The sequence below is a fragment of the Choloepus didactylus genome, chromosome 8 (assembly GCF_015220235.1).
Source record: "Choloepus didactylus isolate mChoDid1 chromosome 8, mChoDid1.pri, whole genome shotgun sequence".
Taxonomy (NCBI): Eukaryota; Metazoa; Chordata; class Mammalia; order Pilosa; family Megalonychidae; genus Choloepus; species Choloepus didactylus.
In genome coordinates, this window is record NC_051314.1 from 108,569,297 (window position 1) to 108,586,745 (window position 17,449).

General features: G+C 35.9%; 1 protein-coding gene across 10 annotated transcripts in view; it reads left to right on the forward strand.

The window, feature by feature from the left end:
* The window catches only part of SOX5 (SRY-box transcription factor 5), a 1,020,679-nt gene that overhangs the window by 39,042 nt on the left and 964,188 nt on the right, over positions 1-17,449 (forward strand). For 2 of the 10 annotated variants that reach the window (XM_037846148.1, XM_037846151.1), the window contains exon 2: positions 16,789-16,862. The exons of the other annotated variants lie outside the window; for them this stretch is intronic. The gene's annotated coding sequence lies outside the window, so the exon portion shown is untranslated. The remainder of the gene's footprint in view (positions 1-16,788; positions 16,863-17,449) is intronic. 10 annotated transcript variants of the gene reach the window in all.

Here is a 17,449-nt window from a genome sequence, read left to right on the forward strand (position 1 = left end):
TTTGATTGAGCAAACTCTTAAACAAATACCTGACTCACTAACATTTATGATTAAAATATAGAGGTGCTTATGATAGGTGTTCAATAAATGTTTATTGTTAATGTTAATGCCATGTTAGTTGACAAAGGAATTTAACAGAACTTTGGATATTGTGGAGAAAGGGGTATGGGTAGATTAAGTGGAAGGTGAACAGATTACAAAATCACAAAGTGTAATTTAGAAAATTAAAAATCTTATGAATTTAAAAATAAATTAGGATTTTTTAAGTGAAAATCAAGGAGAAATCATTTTTCTGGTTCATGTGACTTCAGGGAGGGGCAGGGGGCAGCGAGAAGGGGAGTAGTTTGGAGATTTCCTTGTAGCAAAGGAGTTATGGTAATTTATTGCTTGTTTTCTATAAACCCAGCCTTTTCCAATAAAGTGCAAGTTACATTCTCTGGTCATGAGGAACTTGCTTTCTTTAGAGTGTAGAGGAGGGAATTGGGATACAGGGTGCTCACATATGAAGTAATTAGTTATAACTATAAAAGATTTGTGGGACTCTGAAAATAAGGGAAATGCACTGAAAAGAATGTCCTTGACTTCTATTTCTTCATTTCCCCCTTCCCACCAGGAACACTAACTTGCTGTTTACTGTGGGTTCTTACATCCTTGAGAGCAGCTCATGGTCTAAACGCGTATGTGTTAGACATTCTTTTTGGGACCCAATCCTTACCTCAGAATCGTGCTAGAACCTGGCACCTGTGCTCCATCTCTTGGGTCTTTTACATTGTGCCTTAAACCTCTTGGTCTCAAGCCCGGCTGGTCATCAGATTCACCGAAGGGGTTTAAAAAATTCAGGCACTATCAGAATCTCCAGTGCTGTAGCCCAGGCAAGTGTATTTAAAAACAAAAACAACCTTGTACATGTGTTTCTGATAATTTTTAACTATTCAGCTTCTGGTGCCAGTGGTCTGCACCCCATTTGCTTATCTACCTGGTCTTTACTTCCTGCCTGGTTATTCTCTTCCTGCCTGTGTAATGACCCCTCCTTTAGGTGTTTAATTTGATTTGTCTTAATCAACATTAAATATTTAAAAATTGGAACCAGTTGATTGAATTATAGAGAAACAGACCCCAGTTAAAAACATTAAAAATCTTTGCCATATGCAGATCTATTTCGGTCAGTGGATATATATTTATCCACTCCATCATTCTTGGGTGAAATACCATCTTATTTTTTTGCATCTTCATTCTGAGTTCTTAAATTGCTTCCAAAACACACTGTGCTCACCTGTGTGTTGATTGTAGGTAGTAAGATGAATAAATGTCTATTTTGAGCATGAATATACATTTGTTTTTTGTAGCTACCTGATTGTGAGATTAATTTGAGAAAAGTGATTCCAGTCTATTTGAATAATTTCTCTGATACAGTAAACACAAAACTTCTTTCAGAGGCAAGTTTCTGTTTATTCTTAAAATGGTTTGTGAAGCTATTAATACAGATTAAATGAAATCAGGTCATTTTAAAATTATACGATGGGTTCAATATTCTCAACATTTATCAATAAAAGTAACACTGGGAATGTCTGATTCATTGCCTGGGCTTTATGGCTATAAATGGATTTCTGGTTCTAGTGTTAAACTATGACCTGTCTGACATGATTTAAATATTTAGTGTGGATGAGACCAAAGGTAACGGATTTGCTGGAGCAACATGCACTAATTTTCTAGTTATTTGCTGGGCCAAGAGCATGACAACCGTATATAAGTGCAGATCAAATAAAAGCGAGGGCCTTTTTATAGCTTGCTGACAGAGGCCAGGGGCATTCTGCATCCACACATCTAACTGACTTCCCATGGGTTAGGACCCTTAGTGCTGTACTGTGTGCTTTCATGATTACTTATTGGGTTAATGGCATTTTTCCTATCCCTATTAATTACTTTTTATCCCCAAATAAAATTTTAGGAATTTATTTAGTAGTATTTCTTACATCCGTGAATTATTTGCACAAATACATTCTGAGCTGGACAAACCTCTTCTGTCAAATTTTATTTGTTGTCGTAAATGTCATGGTCATTTTTATGTTCATGTAAGTGCCAATGCTTTCACCATTGAAGCAATTTAGAGACCACTATAGAAAAAAAAAAGGTGGGAAAGAAAAAGAGGATGAAGCAAAGGATAAAAAGTGAATATGGCAGAAGGTCAGTGTAAAATGTAATGAATCCCAAAGTGGGTACTTGGCTCTTACTATCTTCAGAACAGTTTAAACCAAAGGGTTTGCTTTTATAGAATTTTGGGATTGAATGTAACCTTTGAGATAATATAGTTCACAGCCTTCTTTTTAAAAATAAGGAAAGAATAGAAAGGTTAAATGACATGGTCATGGTCACACAAATAGTGGCATTGTCTAGTGACTGGCCATCATGCTGTTACTCATTTTTATTTTTGGGTGAGCAAAGTAGGTCACTTGCCTCAGAGATTCAGTGGAAGTTTAAGATCATCAGGTTCCTCACTTTTGTCCAATGAATGGGCAATTTTCAGACCTTATTTCCCTCACTCCCTGTATTTGACATTGTTGACAACCTTGTGCTTGCTTCAAACTGTCTGTTGTTTCATTTTCTGTAGCTGTATGGTCCCTGTTCTCCTTCTGGTCTGAGCTTTACTATTTATTTCCTTCAAGAGACCTCTTTCTGCTTTCATTCCTTAACATTGGGTCTCCAGAATTCTACCATCAACTCCCTGTTCTTTGTGATCTTCGTGCTCTAGACCTTGGGCGATCTCACATAATATTTATTTGGTACTTATGAGCCCCACACCAGCTAGGCACTGGATATGACTGACACAGTCCCTGGACCGTGGAGTGAGTGATCTTATCCATCAGTGGGGCTGCTCCCTTTACTCTGAGGATCTTTTTTTTTAATATAACTAATGACTTTAATTTGAGAGTCACATTGTCAAAGTCATGTTAAAATTTGATCTGGTGATATCAAATATCTATGCCATGAAAATGTCTTACAATTTTTTATAGCAAATTACTAGGTTAAACTGTATCAAGGAAAAGATTAGACTTCCTAAACTTATATATATATATTTGTTGCCCTGTTGTCACCATTGTTAAACAGCATTCATTGACCAAATGGTACGCAGTTTTAAGGCATCAGGATGCTGAGTGGAATTTAGACTGGACTGGTCTTGAACTGCTTTCTTTCTTTTTTTTTTTTTAATGACCTATATTCACATACCATATGGTCATGTAAAGCATACAATCAATTGTTCACAGTACCACCATATAGTTGTGTGTCCATTACCAAAATTAATTTTTGAACATTTTCATTATCTGAGGATTCTTGAATCTGTAGCCCTTGTGGTTGATACTCTGAGCTGCATGTGTGTATCCTGCCTAGATGTCCCACAGAAACTTCAAACTTGATGTGCATGGACTTTATCATCCCCTCAACCACTTTTCTCAAAACCTGCTTTTCCTCCTGAACTCCACATCTCAGTTAATGTCAAAGTCACTTATCCACTCCATTAGAAAACAGGAAGTCAGCGTTGATTCTTGTTCTTTCCTTCCCTTCCAGTGACTAATTCTTGCCCTCCTTACCTTACTCTGCTCTCCTTTACTCTTTTACCATCCCTTGTCTGTGGTTTTTCAGTAGGCTCCTAACTGGATTTTGTTCCTCCAGGCTTGCTTCCTTTTCCATCGCCTTCCTGAAATGCCTTCTGCGCATAGTGGTTGGAGTGATGGGTCTAGACTGGAGTGCAAATCTGACCACTTCATGTCTCTGATTAAAACCCTGGCTTGGTTTCCCACATCCTCCTGGGTCAAGCCCAGCTTTCTTAGCGTGGCATTCAAGGTTGTCTGTGACCTTGCCCTACCTCTTACTGCCTGATCTTCATATTTAACTGCTTGCTGCTCTCTAACTATGTCACTTGGTTTCTTGAGTCAAAGTTCTTGCTTATGTTGTTTCCTTTGCCTGGAATGTAACGTCCCAACTTGTGGGTCCCTGGTCTGTATCATTTTGCTGAACTTAAAAAAAGTAAATATTATGAAAAATTTTAAATATTCACAAAAGAAGGAAAAGTACAAGGAATTCCTGCATTCAATATTAAGACTTTGATACACTCTTTCATCTATCCCTTTTTTCTTTTGCAGAAGTGTTTTAAAGCAAATCCAAGATACCATGTAATTTCACCCCTACTGAATATGCATCTTCCAAAAAAAAAAAAAGGACATTTTCATACATAACTACAATGTTATTATCAAAACAAACAAAGTTGGCAGTAATTCCTTGGGATCATCTAATTCCTTGTGCAGAATGTAAATTTCCAAGTTGTTTCAAAAAGGTCTTTTTAGTTAGATTGTTTGAATCATGATCCAAATAAGTACCACATATTACATTTGGTTAAATCTCTAATTTCTTTTCATCGAGAACAGTTTCCCTTACCCCCTTTTATTAATGCCCTCGACTTGTTGCAGAAATCAGGTCAGTTGACCTATAGAATATGCTGTCATTTATATTTATTTGCCTTTTTGTGGTGTTATTTAACTTATTTCTCTGTCCATTGTATTTCCTATGAAAAGAAATCAGCTTTAGAGGCTTACTTAGATTAAGGTTCCCTTTTTCTGTCTCTATCTATCCATCTCTCTATATCTAACATCTATCTACCTACGAGAACACCTCATAGATAGTTATGTTTCTGGTTGTCCTATTTTTAAGATATTTAGATTTCTCACTGGTTCACGTGATGACAGCTTGATCCCTTCCTGATGTAAGTCACCATCAATAACTGTTCAACCAGTGGTTTAATCCATTGAGGATCATTGCCTGAATCAATTATTTCATTAAGGGTTGCAAAATGATAATTGTATAATTCCATAATTTCTTCCACATTTCCTGCCTGGAATTCTTCTGTAAAGTTGTAAAGAAGAACTTTAGCTCATTAGCTAGGACCATTTGATTACCTTAATATAAGAGTTATGTAGGAAAGGGAGGGAAAATGCTGGTTCTTTCTCTTTTACTAGCTGGCTAAATCTCAGTCATCCTTCAAACTCGTGTTGCATTAAATGAGTCATGTGTTGGCACCAGTAATTTTCTCCAGTAGATAATATCTAGAAATTCCCCCAAATACTAACGAGAAATTAAGAATATCAGATGTGGAACCAAAATGCCCAAGTTCAATACCAGCTTGACCTAAAAGTTTACCTTGGACAATTTGCTTAACCCTTACATATTTCAATTTCCTCATCTGTAAAATGGATTATAATAGGACCTACTTCATAATGTTTGTTTGAGGATTAAATGAGTTAATATGTATGAAATGATGAAATGCTTAGAACAAAGTGCAGTGAGTGTGCTTCAGCTGTATTGGACATAGCCGGACAAAGGGACTGACAAGGGAGGGTAGGAAATGCTATGAATACAGCAGCATGAGTTGGAGGAGAAATTACCCACCCTCTGTGTGCCTCCCCTCTCCCTGACTCTCCAACTCCTGGCCTCCCAGGTATGGGATTTGTAAAACCTTAAGCAAGACAAACATGCTACATGCTTTTAGGACAGTTTGTTATATAAGAATTGGCAGACTTGTGTTGAATATGTGTTTGAGAAGCTGTATAAAAATTGCCTGCAAAATAAAGAAAAAATTTGCTTTTTGGTTGGTTGCCTCAGCTGTAGATGAAGTTAGCTGTGTAACAGTGGTTTGACACAATCGTTTCTTGTTATCAGAGCACCTGTTTTCCTCTGGGCGTGTTTACAAAGTTCTTATGGTTAGGTTTATCTACCTTATGGCTAAATATGGACGTATTCAAAAGAAGTCCCAGGCTAAAAACAGGATGGCACTGATTCTTCTTATTTCTTTCAACTGGTATATAATTCAACATCATCTCAAGAAATCACCATCCTTTTCTTATTTTTAATTTCCATCACATCAGTTCTCTTATATTGATTGTTTTCCTCCGATAAGCTTCCACTTCACTGTCTCTTTTGTTTCTGTGATTCTTTCTTTGTTCCAGATATACCTCAAGGTTTTCCACACTGTAAACTTTTAGTTCAAGTTCTGTTGAGCCCTATACTGATATTATATAGGTACTGATCTAAATTAGCAGTTTAAGCTGTTGTTTCTGGCATTTAAGGAGAAAAAAAATCAGCAACAATAAGCAGCACATGGGGCTTCCTAGACTTTTCCAGATTTAGGCACAGATTTACGATATGGTCAGGTCTTAAAACTATTTTGCTAATGCTACAAGTAAACCTTAAAGTCCCACCTTCAGATTCTGGTGTTTTCAGTCTTTACCTTATCTATATTGCCTCTTCTGCACTCACAATTTGCAAACCCTAGGATTGAGAACTAGTACTTAAATAGTTATGACTTTTTTTCTCACCTGCACCTCATCTTCTATGCAGCATGAAAAAAAAAAAACAAAAAACAACGAACAAAAAAACAAAGTAGCCAGGGTGGTTCGAAATATTGTAATTGCACTGTTTGGATTAGTTTGAGGTTCAGTTTGCTAGGCTTTTTAATCCACTCATCAAGGTAGATATGAACTCAAAGGAGATCAGGTTTTGTTTTAAAAAAGAAAAAGAATAACTGGAGTTAGAGTTCACATCATTAGCCATGGTGAGCAAAAAGAAGGCAAGAGTAGGTTCTATTTGAATGCTTATGTGTACAACTTATTTATGTAGTTCTCTATGACTTTTGCATTTGACATCAATTTTAGAAACATGGTAGGTATTTTGAAAATAATATGCATATGCTTTAAATTTTTGGATTGTCATGAAAGGGATTATTGCAGCATGCTTGTTTTTTTGTGTGTGGAATGCTATTAATTCTTCCTAAAGAAGTTACAATTGTATACTTTGTCGATAACTCATTTTAGTCTTAAGTAATGTATTTCAAATTACGTGTAGATTTAAGTGGAAAGCCTTATCATTTTTAAAGTTTTTAAATATCCACATTTATATTTTTAGATATTATTTTCAAAATCCTTTTCTATTCTTCCTAAAATTTGTGCTGGGGCTCATATTTAGAAGACTAAATATCTAGTCCTGTAAAAATAAGCATACCTAGGACTCTTGACATGTCCTAGAGTCTGATAAATTCATAATATTAAGACATAAGTTTAAATATTATTAAATTGTACAATAATGATTGAAATAGTTCTGCAAGAAAAATTTACTATAAAATGCCTAAATCAACTTGACTAGTTATTAATTACATTAAAAAGACTATTAAGAAGAACAGTCTCAGGGAAATAACCCTAAAGTCAAAGAAAGTAAAACATTTACTTTGTATGTTCCCCTATAATTTGAATTTCTAATCTGAAGAACTCAAAATGTGATTGTCCAGTCTTGACTGTTCATTTAGATTGTGGGTGTTCTACAAGGAGTTTTATCAGCCTCATTATAGAACTTCTCACACTGTCCTCTTTTCCTTTTGCCCCAGGATTTTTGAAAAATTATTTTTAGTTTCTTTAGACTTACAGAAGAGTTGTAGAAATTATGCAAAGAGTTCATGTATATGCTTCATCCAGCTTCTGCTAATATCAACAATTTACAGAATCATAATACGATGATCAAAACCAGAAAATTAACACTGATAGAATACTAATAACTTAGATAATATTATTAATGAGACTTTATTTTAATTTTAGCAGTTTTATCACTAATATCCATTTTTCCCAATCCAAGATGCAACCGGGGATCCCATATTGCATTTAGTTGTTGAATCCTGGTAACGTCCAACAATCTGTGACAGTTCTTCACCCTTTCCTCATCACTGATGACGTTGACAACTTTGACAAGTACTGGTCAATTATTTTATGTGATGTCTCTCAATTTGGGCTTGATTTCTGTTGATTAGATACAGATTATGTATTTTTGGCAAGAATACCTTAGAAGTGGTTTTCCTCAGTGCATCATATCAGATATGATGTTGTTTTATTGCTGGTGATAATCTTGATCATTTGATTAAGGTATCTGCTGGGTTTCTCTACCTCAGAGTTACTCTATTTCCCATTGAATTAACTAGTATCTAGGGGAAAATACTATGAGATGATGCACATATCCTGTTTCTTCTTGAACCTTTACCTACTGATTTTAGCATCCATCCATAGATTTTGCCTGCACAATTATTTCTGTAGTATTCTAGTGGTGATTTTGTATTTCCTTCTTTCTTCTTACATTTATCAATTAGAATTTTCTGTAAGGAAGAGCTGTTCCTTATCCCCTATTTATTTATTTAGGCAATTACTGATTTTCATCATTGTGGACCCCTGGATAGTTGTGTTTATTCTATAGTTTATGATCCAGTGTTCTCATTTTATTGCTCAAATCGTTTCATTTTTGGCCATTGGTAACTCTTTGGGTTGACTCCTGTGACCCTTTTTTTAAAGATGCCCTCGTCCTTTTTCTAGCACTTTCCTGTTTTCTGTCATCACGGGTGTTCCAGGCTCATTTTGTGTTTTCTGCACCATCGCTAGAATCAGCCAGTCTTCAAGGAGCTTCTTTGGTTGCAGCTACTCATCATTGTGAAATTAAGATCTTACTCCATAAATTTATGAAGAAGACCTGTGTTTTTAGGAGGTTGTGTATAATGAAATAAATAAGAGTATTCAGAGGTGTGTAGTTACAGCCAAGAAGGCTGAAGTAATAGATCTCAGGAGTCCGTAGAAGTAGAAGGAGTGTTCTTTTCCAAATGTGAACACAGGTTGGAGAGCATTGCATCTGTGTCTTTTCCTAAGATGTCATAGAAGAATTTGTAATAATCTTTACTTTTTTACAAATATTATCCATGTTTTTCTTTTTACCCTTTTTAATATCAACTAAGAACTATACTGTGCCAGTGAAGAAATGTATTTTTTTTCACAACCACTTGAAAGTATTGAACACATAACAAAAGCAAGAGCACAGTACAGCCTATCTATTAAACGAGCACTTATCTTAAAATTGCATATACAGGATTGAGGTGTGAGAATAGAGAGCTGGTTTATATTATTTTTCTCTGAATTAGTTCTTCTTAGTTGAAGTAGTACACAAATGCATGTATCGTGCCCCTATCTTGGTGCCTCACTCCTGACAACTAAGTGGGCATCTTTGTGTAAATTAATGCAAACTCAACAAGATCACAACCTTAGTGCCCAAACTGCTCTTAATCAGGTAGTGTGTATGAATTAGTTAAATTAGTTTGCTCCTCATGTGGCAAGCTCTGTTTAGTGTTTGTCTTGTTGACTAATTTATGAGGATAAAATTATGGTACAGTCTCAGCCTTGCTTGTTTTCATCAAAGAGGTCGGCTAATTTGTAATGAAACTTTATCAGCCAGATCATACCTTTGGTCCACCCTCCCAGCCCAGACTAACGAATCAAGGCTGTTGAAGATCTTTCATACAAGGCCCTCCTGTTGCAGCTGAGAGGGATAAGGTGCATTGGCTATAGAGTGATGACAAGACTGTATCTTTTCCAGCAAATAGATAACTAATTTTTCAGTGTTATGTTTCTAGTAATGTTTATGACTTTATGATTGTCTTTTCTTTTACACAGGGTCTCAATTTAAAGTAGAAAGAGTATAAAAATGTTGGTGTATATTTGTTTGTGGGAAGCCAAAGATTGTGCTTTTCATATTGGAACAGTGGTAGCTAAGAACCCCAACAATGGGAGAAAGAATAATAGTACAACAGGCAGAGAAATGGAGAGTTTTGAAAGGCAGTATTCTTCAATGTTGGGAAAGTAATGCAAGGTCAAAATGAAGCTCAGTAGAAAAGCCATTATGAAAGGAAGGGGGAGAATTTGACTTTTATGTTGCTGTCAGGATTTGGGATTTGTTTTCTTTTTATTCTGACAAAACTCTTTTGGGGTGTGTTTTCTTCTCTTCAATTCAAACAGTTTATACAAGTGTTATTTTAAACTTCCTTGTGTTTACATCATGTCTTTTAAAAAGAAACTTTTTTCAATTTTGTTATCTGGGAATTTTTAAGGACAGAGCCATTGTTTGCAAGACACACATTCTCTTTCTCCCTCCCTTCCTCTCTCCCTCCCTCCCCCCCCCCACCGCCACGCCGCCCCATCGTCCCCTTTCCCCAGCTTCCCCCCCTGCCCACATTTATGTATCTATTTCTATTTTCCCTGCCTGACTGAGAAATAAATAAGGATAAGGTAATTCAGTAATACACTATAAGGGACTACATTTAAGGTTTACATTCATTTCAGTGTATTAATGTGATTATTTTGAAAGTTAATTTCCTTGTAGTCACTGATCAGTTAATTTATGAAACACTCACCAAATAGAAATATTTTACAAATACAAAGATGACGTAGAGTTCCATGTCAGACAGGAAGTCGGTGGTGGAAGTGGATTTAGGATTTCAAGTTTTGACTTCTGTCCTGTCATCAGGCCACTAATCTGCTTTATTTTTCTGAAAGAATTTGAGGCCTGAGGAAAGAAGATGCCAAAGACACATTTCCAAAGAGATGAGTCATATTGGGTGGTTTGATATAATAAAATCTGTGTTTATTTTGCAAAGTGCTTTTGAACAGATATTAGAGAAACAAATTTCATCATTATATTCAACTTTATACTTCATAACATTGTACTCTCTGTTCCAACAGTTAACAGCACTAAGTTCATATTCTTTTCTTCCTGTTCTCTCTTGGGAGTTTTCTATTAAAAAAAAAATGGCAAAGATTTTTAGTGTTTTATCAGAGAGGCTTGAAAATGTTATTAGTATCCTTTGCCTGGACTATTCAATAGGTCTCTAATCTTTCTAATGTTAGGCTTTGCTTATGTCACTTTCTTGCTCAGAAACATTCTGTGGCTCCCTACTGCCCATAGAATTCTTCCTTCCAACACTGAAGGCTCTTCCTCCTGACACTGAGGGCTCTCCCTCCATGAAGTTAATCTGCTTTTGCTATGCTGGATGCATACCACCCAAACTGGACTAGTCCGTCTAGAAGCATGATTCAGGGCTTCTCTCCTCTGCGTATTTGTTCACATTGTTCCCTTTCCTTGCAATGTCCATGGCACTCATCTTCACCTGCTGAGTTGCCACATCTCCTTCAAAGTCCCTCTGTTTTGCCATTGACTTTATGAAACCTTTCTTGTCAAGGATATGCAAGAAATCTCTTGAATAATCCCCATAACAGTTATATTTACCCAATAAATATTTATTTAATACCTCCTATTTGCCAGGCTGTAATCTGGGTGTCAGAGGGACTGTGAAAAACGGACAAGGTCTCTGGTCTCAAGGGCCTTGCCCACCAGTTGGAAAGTGGGGAAGGGGGGCAATAAGCAAATAAATAAAAATACTTAATTTCTCTGGTGAATACAGTCAGACAGAGAATTATGATAGAACTATAAATCAGGGGAGGGATGCAGGCTAGGTTAGATTGAGTGATTCAGGATGGGCCTCTTTGAGGCGGTGCTATTAGGCTGTGACTTGAATGCAAAGAAGGAGCCCAGTCATGGGAAGATCTGGTGGAAGAGGAGAAAAGCAAACATAAAGGCCCAGAGACAAGAAAATTTTGGCAAGTTCCAAAAATAGGAAGAAGGTCAAGTGTCAGCAGTACGTTGAGCCAAGGGAGAAGTAATAAGAAGTGACCTGAGAGAGGTGGGTAGGGGCCAGATCACGTAGGAGCTTGTGAACCAGCATAAAGCATGTTGATTTTAAGCTCTCAGTAAAGATTTAAGTAGAAGAATATAATGATCTGACTCTTTTTAATTCATTTAATTTATTTCAGTTATTTGTATAGTCCTTTAAGTAATAGATTATAACTCCCATTTAGGTATAAATTATGTATTAGTCAACATTGTTTATAGGTGAGAGGCAGTCAAATAAATATTTGTCAAATTGTTGAAGGAATGAAGCTGCGAAGAGTCTAAAAATTTGTTGTAATGGGCATTTGTAATTAGTATTTCAGTGTGGCAGACAGAGTCAGCATCACACTCTGCTCTTTATTGATGGCCTTGCACAAGGTCGTTTGAGGAGGAATGAGGTGGAAAGAGCACGGGATTAGTGGTAGAGGAGCCGTGTGGCAGGGTGGTGAGCATGTGAACCTGGGAGTCCCAGCTCCATCGCTGAGTTGCTTGATCTTTGGAAAGTCACTTAATCTCTCTTGATCTTTGTTTCAACATCAGTAACATGGTGGTAACAATATTATTAATCTTATTAGTTTGTCATGAGTTTTAACCGAAACCATCCATGTAAAACACTGAGAAGGGTGTCTGCCATATGATAAACATAAGGTTCTTAGGGCAAAGAACCTTAGGACAGGCCTTCAAAGCCAAAGAGGACAGGTCCTCTCTGCGGTGTCACTCTTTGAAGGCTCTTTTTTGTTTTTTTTAAATTAGAAAGTTATAGGTTTACAGAAAAATCATGCATAAAATAGAATTCCCATATACCACCCTATTATTAGTACTTTGCCTTAGTGTCATAAATTTGTTAAATTTATGAAAAAACATTTTTATGATTGTACTGTTAACTATAATCCATCATTTACAACAGGGTTCACTGTTTCTGTTGTACAGTCTTATCTTTGAAGGCTCTTGTTGAAATTCTTTCGGGCTGTCAAACCAATCCCTGACTCCTTGCCTACCAGACCGGGGATTTTCTGATAGTTCTCTTTTTGTTAAAAAAATAAACAGATTCAATCAAAAACTTCTTTTTTTTTCTTGTGGAAGCTGAGAAATATATCTTTAACAAATAATATTTTGGAGAAATGCAGCTATTTGGTAAAACAGTAACAATTTGAATACATCTTATTAGTTTTCTTTCACAGCTGATCAACTATAAAATAAAGCCTGGCTCTAGGCCTGATTGTACCATGTTCGTTAACTCGTGTCATTCTGTACCCTGCAGCATCATTATAAATGTTAGCTGCAGTGTCTTTGCTGAAGGACTGTATTAGAGGTGAGATCACTTTGTAACAACTTCCTGTAGTATGAAGTAGCCCAATCCAGGACAGCATTGTGTCATAACAAATTCCATGCTTAGTGGCGCTTTTAGAAACGACAGAGGGTGGGGAGGTGAGCTTTTTCACCTTGAGAAGAAGCCAGTAGAACTTGTACGTTCATACAGAATAAGATTAAAGCCATCAATTCAGTCTATGTCATGTTTTAGAAGTTTGATTTCAGGCAAGCTCAAATTACATCAGCACATTCTTTGGGAGTTCTTTTCTTTTATTCTCATGAATACACTGAACGTTTTTGATTGGAAAACATGGTATAAAGTAATGGTGGAATTCAGACTGGAGCCCTCTGAGGGTGTGGTTTATTGTTCCTTTTCCAACTCTTAAATAATTCTGAACGTTTTAACCAGCCAAATAGAAAAATCCCTCAAGGCTTTCTGTACAGTTGTTTTGTTTCTCCTCTGCTACTCCCAGTAACATTACATAAGTTACCTGGAAATTGTGAAGCTTGGGTACGCCGAGTGGGATGGTCAGAATTCCCGGAATTCTCACTTCTTCAAACATAAGAGTGAAGCTAGGTAATTTTGAATCATAAGGAAGGGTCTGGGGCAAGTGTAAACAATGAATAACAGTCTCTGTAATTATTGTTCTTTTTTCATATAGGCAAAGCCAAGAGGACAGAGGCAAACCGTATCTCTAAAGATTTGTAGCCCTATTTGGATTTTCCAAAAAGTTTGGGTAAACTTTAAGTAACCTTTTGATGTTTAGGCATTACTCTTCTTTATAGGTATTTTTGCTTGTGTAGGAGTTGCTTGAAAATGAGCAGAAGTTGCATTTATTAAGGTTCTGGAATTCTATCCCTCACTTTTTGGATTTAGGACGACGGAGACTACTGTTCTGGTTATAAAATTAGACTGTTTCAAATTCGTTCTCCCACAAACAGTTTAGATCACTGTGGCATATTCAACAGAATTTATTGTCATGGAATCAAGTTCTAGGATTCACTTCATATTCATTCTCACTATAGTTTAAAAATCTGGAGTGATTTATGACACTTATGACATTTTTGAAGCTTAGAAATTATCCAGAGTCAAATCCCCACTTTGTCTTTGCGTTTGCTAGGAAAGGACTCAATGGAACTTAGCTTCAGATGTAGGTCTGTGTTCCTTGCCCAGCACAGTCTCCCCATACATATGATTCTTTTGATTTTTAGGCTCAAATCTATACTTTTTCTGGTTACATTATTTAATAGACAGTTACTCATAAATGGGGCTATTTCTGGTGTTGGTATGTCATGAGATATACTTCACAACTTAAAACACATCTTCAGTCAGACCCTGGAGCCTAAACCAGAAGGGTCTGCGCCTATTTGATGTTGTTCTGGAAGCTAACCTAAAAATGACTATTGTTCTCAAGTGATCACCGAAACAAAAAAGAAATCAGCATCCAGATTTGTTGAGTTGATACTCTCTAATGGAATCATGTTAAATTCTCTGTTCAACTTAGAAATGAGTGCCCAAGGACCATTTTGTGACTTTTATTTTCAAATAACTTTTCTAGTACTTTGCCTACCTTTTGGGCTGATTTACAGTTTTAAATGAATGAAGGGAAAAAAAAACAAGTATAAGAGGGCTCCTGATGTTTCCTTCATGTCTTTTGATCCTGTGCTTTATTCATACTGATGTCTCTTGATTAGACTAAGTCCTCAATATACTGGGGTCTTATTCAGACTGGGTCCATACCGTGGTTCTGTGGCCACAGCAGACCTTCAATAGATAGTTGCTGAGAAACTAAATTACTCAGATACTTCTTTAGTTGTAGCTGAAGCAAGCAAGAACTAAATTTTGCTGTTACTTCGGTAAACATTGGGATATAGTAAGATGTCCTTAATTTGACCATGGTTCATTGCAGACAAGATGAACTTTAACTCTTCTGTTAATGGTTATAAAAATGGGGTAAAAATGGGTAGATTAGCAGTGATAACTCCAAGTTGCCATGCAGTCAAGATATCAGTCTTTTTTAAGGCAGTGATGATACAGTTTTCAATAATCAAATCTAGCACTAACAGCAACCAGTTGTACATGTTTGGAGATAAATTTGTCAAATTCTATAAATAATTAATTCTGTACTTGAGTATATAATTAATACTAATTTTGTGGTATGCTTTCATAACATTGATACTGAGAGAAAGGATTATCTCTTTTCTTTGGGCTGGCATGCCTTTTTCATTTTATTTAGTAGTTACATCTCACAGGAAATTATGGCATATTGGAATGGCCTTAACATCGGCTTTTAGTACACTTAGAATGTTATGTTGCTTATGTGTATGTGTAAAACACAACGTATACATAAACACAAAATTCTTGCCTTGAAAGCATATTATTCCCAGTAAAGGAGGTTGGGGTTGAAGTTGGGAGAATTAGATCCTAGTTGGAATTCAGTGACTTACTTATATGTGACTTCAAATAAGTTTCATAACCTTTTCATGCCTTTGGTTTCTCCATAAATTATGTTAATACTATACTACGCTGTTCCATACAGTTGTTGTGAGGTAAAATGAAATAATAAATGTGAAGCATTTGGAAAATTTCAGAAGTATTATTGTCTGTTGTACTTTTTGTTGAATAACCTGGATTAGAAAATATATTCCAGTTCTTGCCTTGGCAACTGATCTTTAGGGAGCAGTAAACCCATCAAGTCCCACGATTATCTTGCTTTTATTTACTTTACGAGTACAAGAGCAGCTATTTATATTTTCTTATTACGATGTCTGTTCCTATCTGCCATAGAGAGAAGGGAAAAACATGGAGTTACTTCTGTACCTAGTAATTCCATGTATATATTCTACATATCAGTTTTGTTTACCCAGACTGTTTCCTCTTTTTCAAGCATGAAAATTCTGAAGTTATTTTCATGGTGGTCAGGGAATCGCAATAGGTATTATTATTTCTAAAAAGTCTGTGTACTTTTCAATTCTTTCACATCATCTAGTATATCTACAATTGAAGAAGTTACCATTTGATAAAGCTACCCCTGCCTTTAAGAGGGTTCAGTTACCTCATTACTGACATTTTTCTTAAAAAAAAAAAAACAAAACAACTTTTTATTTTAGAAGAGTTTTGGATTTACAGAAAAGTTGTGATGGTAGTACAGAAAGTTCCCATGTAACCCACACCCAGTTTCCCCACTTATTTGCATTTAGCATTAGACTAGTACAGTTGCCACAATTAATGAACCAATATCAATACATTGTTATTAACTGATGTCCATACTTTATTCATATTTCCTTAGTTTTTTCCATATGCCCTTTTCTGTTCCAGGATCCTATCTAGGATACCTCCTTATATTTAATAGTCATGGCTCCTTAGACTCTTCTTGGCTGTGACTGTTCCTCAGACTTGTTTTTGATGACCTTGACAGTTTTGAGGTTTACTGCTGATGCTCACTAACAATTTCAAGCTTGCTCATTAGATGAAAATAAGAGACCCACTTTCCAAGTAAAACCCCTTAGTGTGAAGGATATAATTTATTGGTAGCTGTAGGATAGGCAAGGCTCACAAAATCCAAGCAAAGAACTCTAAGAAGAGATGAAATTTCTTCAAGAAACCATGACCTTTCAGCAAACCAACTTATAAAGTAGACAAGGGATCAAACATTGGGAAAGACCATGCAATATTATCATGACAATTGATATACTTTATTTAATGAAGTAGAAAGAAAAAAGAAATCATCAAGAGAGATCATCAAATAGTATTGATTATTCTATATATTTTAATTTTCTTATTTAAATATATTCTTTCTTTAAAAATGTTTTAGTCCATGCATAAAACTTTAGATCTTAAATGTAGCATCTGAGACCTTGTGCATAGTAGTGAATCTAAACTATTTTGTGCACATTCTTTCATAGAAGACCAATTTTCATCAGAAGTTTCAAGAACACAATATATGAGTATCACTTGTAGACTCCAAGAAGCAATTCAGGTATGGTAACATTGTTTAGCATCTTTTGCCAATAACAAGATAGCTTTAAGTGTTTGTTATAACCCTGAGTCTCTGTTTCTATTAATACTTGAGGGGATTGAATCATTGACTTTTCAAAGGAACTTTACTGAAGTCTCTGACACGGTTACATTTTGTCATTTCAGAATCATTACTGGTCTTGCACATTATTGCCTAGAACCTGCCCTTCACTTATTTGCAGTTGTCCAGTTTTACTAAACTGCTTGGGTATTCTGTACCACAGTATGAGATTTGTTTTATTTCCTCTGGGGTTAAATGTTATCTTAGCTTCACACCAAAGAAGGTGAGACTTTTCAGGGATTTTAAATAAGGGGGAATGAGGCTAAACAATCAATCAGAAGGTACAATATTTCCTTCACTACCTGACTTTTACTTAAATCTACAGCTATTTCCATTGTCCAGCTTTCACTGGTACTATGCTTGGACTTTGCATTGTAAAGCCCTTTTTAACCATTTTGAAATGTATGACACTAACAGGCTAACATGAGGGGGAGACAGATGGTACTGCTTCCTTCCTCGTTTGATTACTTTGAATGAGGTTACCAAGC